Source organism: Myotis davidii, unplaced genomic scaffold (genome assembly GCF_000327345.1).
Source record: "Myotis davidii unplaced genomic scaffold, ASM32734v1 scaffold854, whole genome shotgun sequence".
Classification (NCBI taxonomy): domain Eukaryota; kingdom Metazoa; phylum Chordata; class Mammalia; order Chiroptera; family Vespertilionidae; genus Myotis; species Myotis davidii.
This window is the reverse complement of record NW_006285939.1, coordinates 1,190,204-1,200,032: the sequence shown is the minus strand read 5'-3', so window position 1 is coordinate 1,200,032 and position 9,829 is coordinate 1,190,204. Positions and strand designations below refer to the sequence as shown.

The window sequence follows — 9,829 nt, the reverse complement described above, 5'->3', positions numbered from 1 at the left end:
GGGCGGGCACTGCAGGGTGTTTGACGGCTCTGGACTTCCCTTCTGCAATAGGTGGGGAGCAGCTGAGTCTGGCCTTGAACTCTTTTCCGTCCTAATGCGTGTGGGTCTGTAAAATCTCCACATTCTAGCATCATCAGACTTGAAGGGAAAACTCACTTGCTTTGGTGGAAGGTTCCAGCCACCAGGTTTTCATGTCTCCTGGCTTCAGGGTGCAGATGCAAATCATTTAAGAAAGACAAATGAGATACTGCATGCATACCTGACTTCTTAAGCATTTACTCGGAGTAATTTATTACAGTGAAATTCACATAAAATTAACCATTTTTAAGTGACGCGTTAATTCCATGTAATTACATGCACAGTGTCTGTGGCCCACCACTTCTCTCCAGCTCCAGATGTTTTCATCACCCAAAGAAACCCCCTCCCCTCGCTCCCCCATGGCCCCTGCAGGTCTCTCTCTCTGCGGACTTACCTGTGCTGGTAGCTCACGTAAACAGACTCATGTGACATGAGTCTTCTCTTGACTGCTTCCTTGACTTAGAGTAATAGCTTTAGGGGTCGCCCACATGGTGACATGCATCGCAGACAGCGGGCAGCTTTGTCAAAAAGGCCCCGCCACGCCACTGGGAAGAAAAGGGGTCAGTCAGCATGGGGAGGTGGCTTCCCGCCCATCCTTGGTCTGGGTCAGCCCTTCTGTCTCTTCTCCCTCCCTCTCTCTTTACCTCTCTCTCCCTCTCTCTCCCTTTCTCTCCCTCTCTCTCCCTCTCCCTTACACTGTGTGTAAGTGAAATCATCTGCTAGGAAGTCTTTTGCATCGGGCTCCCTTCACTTGGTTTCTGAGGTTCATTCATGTTCTCGTTTGTGTCAGCAGTCTGTTCCATTTTAGCTGAATAAGACTCCGTCGTATGGGTGTGCATTTTGTTTATCCACTTACCAGTGGATTTACAGTTGTATGGTCCAGCGTATGGTCTATCCTGAAGAATGGTCCATGTGTACATGAAAATAATGTATATTCTACAGTCATGGTGAGGAGTGTCCTATACATATCAATTAGGTAGAATTGGTCAGTACTCTTATCCAAGCTTTCTATATCATTGCTGATATTCTCCTTAGCTGCTCTATCAATTATTGAGATTAGAATATTGGAATCTCCAACTCTTCATGTATTTTGAAGCTGTCTTGTAAAGTCTGTATATATTTATAATTATTATAAGTTTCCTGATGCATTCACCCTTTTTCCATTGTGAAATAATTCTCTTTGTTTCTTTTCCTAATGTCTATTTTATTTTATATTTACACTAGAGGCCCGGTGCACAAAATTCATGCACGGGAGGGGGGCATCCTCAGCCCGGCCTGCACCCTCTCCAATCCAGGACCCCTCAGGGGATAACCAGCAGTCGAACATCCCTCTCGCAATCTGGGACCGCTGGCTCCTAACCGCTCGCCTGCCTGCCTGCCTGACACCCCTTACCACCTCTGCCTGCCAGCCTGATCACCCCTAACTGCCCTCCCCTGCTGGCCTGATTGCCCCTAACCACCTCTGACTCAGCCCCTGCCACTGTGGCTTTGACTGAAAGGACATCTAGAAGGTCATCTGGAAGATGTCTGGTCTAATTAGCATATTACCCTTTTATTAGTATAGATAGTTACAGATGTCTTACAGTTAATGTTACATGACATATCTTTTTTCATCCTTTTCCTTTCAATGGTTTTCTGTCAGTGAATCTACAGTCTCTTAGACAGCAATAATTGAATCATGCTATTTCATGAAGATAATTTTTGCCTTTTGATTAGAGTATTTAGACCATCCACATTTACTATGATTATTGATATGAATTTAACTTTACCATTTTATAATTTGTTTTCTATATGTCACTTTTATTTTTGCTTCTCTGTTCCTTCTTTACTATCTTCTTTGTATTACTTTCCTGTATACCATTTAATTTTCACTGATTTTTTTTACTCTTATTTTTGTTATTAATTAGTGTTTCCTCTAGAGCAGGGGTGGGGACCTCTCTCTGCCAAAGGCCATTTGGATATTTATAACATCATTTGTGGACCATACAAAATTATCAAGTTAAAAATTAGCCAGCTATATTTGGTCACACATTTAATTAACTCACCCCTAATGCCTTGGCAGGGTCAGACCAAATGATTTCCCAGGCCTTCAATGGCTCTTTGGCTGGACATTCCCCACCCCTGCTCTAGGGATTACAATATGCATTTTGATCTTAATCTATTTCAGATGAATACTTCATTCCAGTAAAAACAGAAACTTTGCTCCAAGGTAATTTTATTTCCTTCCTCCTCCTTTGTGTTATTACTGTCATATATATATATCACATCCACACATTATAAACTCCAAAACTACTGTTACAATAATTGACTTATACAACAGTGGTCACATAAGATTTTAATAAGGTGGAAAACTATCACCTAGTGACACCATAGCCATCATAACATCGTATTGCACTGCATTACTTACATGGTTGGGATGATACTGGCGTGCAGTGTTCATAAAGTCTGCGGGAGTGTATAGTACTGTCCCAGGCCTCCACATTCACTCGCTACTCACTAAGTGACTCACAGGACTTTCCAGTGCTGGAAGCCCACTCATGATAAGTGTCCTACCACAGGTATACCTTTTTTAAACCTTGTGTAGTATATTTTTACAGTACTTTTCCTATGTCTAGATACATAAGAAATTACCATTGTGTTACAGTAACATGCAGCACAGGTTTGCAGTCTAGAAACAGTAGGCTATGCCATAGAGCACAGGTGTGCAATAGGTTGGACCAGCTGGGTTTTTGTGAGTGCGCATTAGGATGTTTGCACAATAACAAAATAGTGTAAGGACACTTTTTTCAGACTGTATCCCATAACCAAGTGATGCATGACTTATTTACAGATAAATAACCACATATTTATCATTTCCTGTTGCTGCCTTTCTCCCTGTGGACTTCATTTCTTACTACCAGGCTTCGTTTCCTTTACCCTGGAGAACTTCCTTTAGTGTTTCTTATGGGGCAGATCTGCCATCAAGGCATTCTCTCCATCTTTATTTATCTGGAAATGTCTATTTTCACCGTTATTTTTGAAGGATAGCTATATGGATATAGAATTCTTGGGTAACAGTTTTGGGGTTTTTTACCCTTTAAATATGTCCTTCCACTTTAGCCTCCATTGTTTCAGATGAGAAGTCAGCTGTTAATCGTATTGATGGTCTCCTCTATGTGATGAATCATTTTTCTCTTATTGCTTTCAAGATTTGCTCTTCCTTTTTAATAGTTTTACTCTAATGTGTTGAACTATAGATTTCTTTTTATTTATCCTTTTGGGATTTTTTTTGAGCTTGCTATATGTGGAAAATAATATTTTTTCATTAAATTTGGGCACTTTTCAGCCACTAATTTTTCAAGTAATTTTTCTATCCCTTTTTCTCTTTTGTCTCCTTATAGGACTTGTAATACATGCATATCGGCATGCTTAATGTTGCTTTACAGGTCTCTCAGAGGCTGTCCTTTTTTCTTCAATTGTTTTGTTCTGAATTTCTCTAGGTTCTTCAGATTGGATCATTTCTACAGCTCTCATTTCAAATTCACTGATTCTTTCTTCTGCCATATCAAATCTCCCATCGAGCCCCTGTTGTAAATTTTTCATTTCAGTTATTGAACTTTAAATTCAATAATTTACATTTAAAAACTTATTTTATATCTCGAGATTTTCTATTTGTTGATTCATTATTGTCATGCATCATATAAATTCTTTAAACTTTTTTCCTTTAGTTATTTAAACACATTTACATAGTCGTTGTTGATTTTTTAGTATTAGTCTGCTAAATACAAAATCTGAGAATACTCAGAGAGTTCCTATTGACTTTTTTTCTGAGTATAGGTCACCTTTACCTATTACTTTATATATGTTATTACTTTTTTGGTAAAAACTGGACATTTAAAATAATATAGGAATTCTGGATTCTTATTTACCCACTAAGTACTGTAGTGTTGTTGTTAAATTGTTTATTTGGTAACTTGCTTAGGATAAATCTGTCACACCCATGGTATGCAGTCACCAATATTACTGCTTCTATTTGTTTTTCATTATTCCTTTTATTTTTAAGCTTGACTTCCTAGGGGTTTCTGTGCAATTCACTGATCAGCCAATGACTGGACCAATGTTGTTTTCAAATCTTGAGCCAGTAAATCTTCCATTCTCGACCAATAGATCATGTTTGGAGTGGGGAAATGCTGTCAAAGTTTAGGCTATTTCAGGTTTGGTTTTCCATAGCTCTTATTTTCTTCTGGGCTCTTCATATCACCTCTGTGCATGGCCACAATCTTAGGGCTGGCAGAGGTGTGAGGTACAGTGACCTTCTCTGGTCTCCACTGGACATGCATGTAGCCTAAGTCAAAACATGTGTGCCCCAAAATGACTACAACCTCAGACAGAGCATTGATTCTCCCCATTTACCTACTGCCAAGCTTGTCTATTCCATTGACAATGCCTCTTGGTAAGGGCATCTCTCACCACTCAAACTTGAATGAGCCACTTTTAACTTTGTGAGCAAAGTTGATGTACCACACCCTGGCCGAACCTCTGTGATGACTGAGCTGGGGGAGTGAGATACCCTAGGCAAGAACACCAGACTCCCAGTCTTCTTACCTAAGGTACAGCAGTTTTTCAAGTATACGTGCTTTTGAGACTTGCATGCCTTAGGTCAGTTCCAGAGAATGGAAATGGTTGTTTTGTCAATTTTGTCTAGATTTATAGTTGCATTTGGGGAAGATGACTTGCTGACGTCATCACTCATAATACCTAGAAGTCATGCTTACTACGTATTTATCTCACCTATTATCTATCTCCCCTCTCCTATTAAGATGCAGGCTCTATCCTACATGCTTTATTTCCACTACTCCTTTGGTCACTATTCAAACACCACTTAGAGGGTAAGGGCAAAGGTTAATGTAAGAGCTGTTTTCACAGTGCCTTGTTGAGTGAGTGAATGAATAAATGAATGAACGAACAGCATGGAGAGAAGACTAATGGAAGTCAGATGGCCTCCTGCAGACCTGAGCCAATGAGAATATAGAGGGACAGCAAGTTTGAGAGATATTAGGGAGAAAGGATGGGCAGTGCTTGCAGTGCTGGACAGGAGAGGCATTGAGGATGCCTGGGGAAGTTTCCTGTTGGTAGCAGCAGGATGTTTGGTTTGGGTGGTACCGGGCAGTCTTGCTGAAACCAGGTACTTCATCACAGAGCTAAGCAACCATACCGGGCCCCGGTGTCAGAGTAGCTGAAGGAGACTCCATGGGATGTTGGGTCAACGGCAGGCCCAGCTGCTGCCTCACACCACTGAGGTGAATCAGCTGATCAGCAACAATGTGTGTGCTGCAGAATGGCTGCTGCTCCCCTTCCATCTCCCAAATCGCCCCAGAATCTCCCTGTGCACATCCTAAAAGGATGTGTTCTCAGCCGGCCAAGATGCTTTATGAAGCCACCTCGGGTGCTTATTCTCTGGTTTTGATTATAGGAAGCCAATGGAAGATGTGAGGGAGATTCCAGCAGAATGGCTCTGGATGGAGTAGCTGATCGGTGGAGATCTTAGTTCCACCACTTACTTACCTCCTGGTCTTATTCACGTGATAGTATCTCTCCACTGGGTTCCTCACTATGAAAAAAGATAGTGATGGGTTCCTCACAAGACTGTAACAAGGGATTGCACCTCTAATAGAAAGCAGAATTCAAGGAAGGGCACAGGTAATTCACGAGTATATAGAAATTCCCTCCCGGACAAACCAAGGACCCTACTGTTAATCTCTGGCTGTGAACCTTTTCCTTTGGGAGTGATGGGTTTGTTTCTGGTGGAACGTCTGTGGAGGGACACAGGGACCCTCTCCTTGGAGCCAGGCACCCAGTCTTCTCCAGTGTCCAGGGAATGCAAACCCAAGACCTGCCAACTGAAGGTCCCAGAGGAAGGTGGACTGTCGTAGAGATGAGAGCTAGCTAGGGTCACTAAAGGTCTGGGAAGTTGATTCAGTGGGTCCCTAATGAAGGGTTGAACATTTGTTTGGTCACTTAGCACACAGTTGTTGTGCCAGGTACTGCTCCAGGCCCTGTGGTGCAGCAGATAACAAAACTGGCATTCACGTTCATCTAACAAGGCATCTGCAGAAAGCTGTCCTCTGAAGTTCCATGTGCACTGTGGGCCTCTGGGGGTTAAATCAGGATCTTTCAGGGAGTGGGAGGGTAGAGGGGCAGTAGAAGTTGTTTAATAAAGTATAGTCATTACACAGAAGTTATAAAATTTAAAGCCTCCGGCTCCTGGTCCCATCTTTAACATGAAAAAAGCTTAGAAATTGTCATTTCTGTCCTTACAAAGAAAAAGCTAAGCAAAGTTAAAACTAGTGACTTTTCTTAGACCCATCAGAGAATTGAGGTGCCAAGTAAACCACCACCACAAATCTAGAGACAGGGGAACTCGGAAAATAACAGCCAGCACCAGCTTGCCCAGTGCAGAAGCCATGGGAGCCAGGAACTGGCAAGAACATCAAATGGCTGCTTGCTGGAGGCTGATTTGCGTCTGGATTAGCTTAAGTGGGAGAAACTCCTGGGGTCATGATCGGGGAAGCCCTACACTTTCATGGGTTTTCCCTCCAAGAACTCCACTAGATTCTCAGGATGAAGAATCACGAAAAATCCCCATGTGTTTTGGGCAGGGAGAAGGGAAAAGTAACAGTTTTAAATAAGACCAGAGCTTTCTCAGTAACAAAACCCTGCTCTGCAACTAAAACAAGTTATCAGTGGATTAGCCACCTGGCGGAAGGCAGTCAGCACCCTCCAGTAGGAGAGAAAGAAGTCATGTCATACTTCCAAAGGTCATACTAGAGAGGACGCAGGCCACAGAAACACTGATCATTGATCCTGAGACTATAAAAATGCGCCCCCTCTCACACCTTAACACCCCGTCACAACAGAAATTAATGCAGGGCATGGCTCTGTGGAAGGGGTTGTCAGGAAAACCCAAAGAAACAGAGGAGGGGAAAATGAGGATATTGGAGAGAATGGAAGCCTCTGGCACCTACAGATACAATAAATGTTAAACACAGAATAGATCCCAGACAGATAAGCTTAAATCCTCAAACTAAAACTTATTCACCTTAGTTTCTCTCATCCAGTACACTAGGTATGGCTTCCAACCCAAAATTACAAAGCATGCTACACAGCAAGAAAACACACATAAGGAGCATAGAAGTCACCCCTCTGTCCTAACAGCAAGTAATGAGCTGAACAGTCTGAAAAATCAGCAAACCTTCTAAGATCTGAAAGAGAGGGGAGGACCCAGGACAAACCACTGTCCCCAAATCAGAGGGGCAGGTGAGTCACGACTTACTGGAGCAGAGACTCCCAAGTGGAAACCCCCAGGGAAGCAGCGCCAGGAAGAATGTCTGAGCTGAAACTGATGAGCAGTGTGGACACCCTGAGAGCTGTCCCCACCCAGGTTCCCACAGTGAAAAATCCCCTGAGCTTCCAGCGGGCGGGGGAATTATCTTGAAATGTCAGAGGGCTCTGTTCTTAACAAGGCCTGACCTCAGGGGAAACTAGTCAATCACAGCCTAACCTGCGGGGTTATTAGAGCCCAACTGGCCTGGGGAAGGGAAACAGTGAACCCCAGCCCACACTAGCCAAGCATCAGAACCAAAGTCAGACATGTCAGATTTGGGAGTCATCAGATAGAGAACTTAGAGTAATTATGATCAGCATGCTAAGGACTCAAATGGAAAAAGTAGACAACATGCAAGGACAGACGGCTAACATAAGCAGGGAGATGGAAACTCTAAATCAAAAGGAAAAGTTACAAATCAGACACACTGCAACAAAAATGAAGACTACCTCTGATGGGCTCATCTGCAGTCTGGACACAGCTAAGGAAAGAATCAGTAAACCTGAAGATATGTCATTCCAAACAGAAAACTCCAATCTGAAAAGCAAGAAGAAAAAAGAACAAAAAAGCAGAACAATATCCCAGAACTGTGAGATAATTTCAGAAGGTGTAATAAACACATGGTTAGTATACCAGAAAGAGAAGAAAGAGGAGAGAAGAAATATTTGAGATAATAATGGCCAAGAATTCCAAGATTGAAGAGTGTGTGGTAGGGAACTTAACCTTGCTCACATATTGATACTTGGTGGGAAACACTTCCTGACTCCATGGGAGAGAACAAGGGAAGTTTAGAAGCTCATCTATTTCTCACCAGTCTTCACTCACTGAGGAGTAGAGGTCATTAGTCTTGAGGAAGCTCTGAGGGGTCAAGACTGGGGTGTCAGGCTTCATAGCCAGTTTGTTTCTTGCCAACACCCATTCGTGCTGGGCTCCCGGGCTGGGCCCTGGGCTGGTCTCAGGACACGGGAGTCTCCATGTTGGGCCCTGGGCTGGACAGGGGGCATGAGGAGGACAGACCATAAAGGCCGCAATAACCAGCTGGGATTTGGGAGTGGAAACTCCGCAGCATGTCATGCCACCCTCCATGACGGCTCAGAATGGTGCGCAGTTGCTCTTGCGGATGAGCTTGTGTGCCCTGCTTTCCATGCTCCCGCAGTCTCCTGCTCTTAGCTGGCCGGGGAGGAGGCTTTGTCCACGTTCCCACCGTCATGGTGGGGCTGCCCCAGGGTGGATGGACCACGTGTCTCTCCTGGGTGCAGAGAGGTGAAGCGTTTGGGAGGTGTTTGCCATCTGTTATAGGAGAGTCGCAGCTGCTTCTAAGACTTGGAGGCTCATTTACCCAGGTCTCTCTTAGGGCTGGGTTTCCTGGTGGTGAGTTAGGCATGTGGGAAGTGTTATGGGTTCACTCAGCGAGATAGACCACCGACTCAGAATTTAAATTTAAGAGCCTTTACTAAGCTGGCCAGCTGACTATAGTTACAGCACCCTGCCGAAGCAGAGGCTGAACTGCAGTGCTGACTGCAAGAGTTACATTTTATTATTAAATTTTGTGGGGGCCCAGAGAAAAATGTGTCTTTCAAATTCTGGGCCCCCCAATATGGAGGAAACTCTCTTTATTTAGACTTTCTCCAGTCTTTTGTCTCCCAAATTCGGAATGAGACTTCCAGGCCTTCTGAGAAAGAAGGCCTGCGTGCTGGGAAGGGACCATGAGAGTGGTTAGCAGCTCAGGAGGCCATCCCTTGAGCACACTGGGAACAGCAGGTGCGTGGCTTTGAAGCCCTCTTGTGCACTGCAGAGCCTGGTGGCTGTGTCCTGCGTTGTTAGGGCGTAAGCTCTGGAGGCAGGTGGACCTGTGTTGAATCCCACCCCATCCTGACTCCCCGCGTTGCCTGTGAGGCTGCACCCAGCTTCTTCGCTACATGGAGGTCAAGATCACTTCAAACAGTTACTCGAGCTAAAGTGCACACTATACATAGTATACGGGATCCCCTGCTCACAGTGCGTGTTCAGTGCGTGTGGTTTGACAATGACACAGGCCTGCCGTCCTGCTGCTGAGGAATGAGTCATGGAAAGGCGCTCACTAGCGGGTTCTCTGACTTCCTGCAGCCCCAGGAGGGAGGGCCCTGGGAGCCCACCTTTCATATGAGAGAGGGGCTCAGGTTCAGGGAGGGGCCAAAGCTCTCCTGCTGGTGTGGGCGGCAAAGGATGTGAACCCCTGAGTCTAACTGCTCCCCACGGCCCCAGGGCTCCCCAAGGCCTCTTCCTAAAAGGCCCCTCATCACCAGACACCGGAGGAATGTGAGGGTCACAGGCTGTCACCATGCGCTGCGCGTAGGCATTTCATCTGCTGCTCCTCCTCACCACCTGGCTTAGGTGTCGTTCTCTAGA

At 44.6% G+C, this 9,829-nt stretch overlaps 1 protein-coding gene across 1 annotated transcript in view; it reads left to right on the top strand.

Annotated features, from left to right (window-relative positions):
* ARHGAP22 (Rho GTPase activating protein 22) overlaps positions 1–9,829 on the top strand; it is a 156,912-nt gene that overhangs the window by 1,370 nt on the left and 145,713 nt on the right. The window lies entirely within an intron of this gene.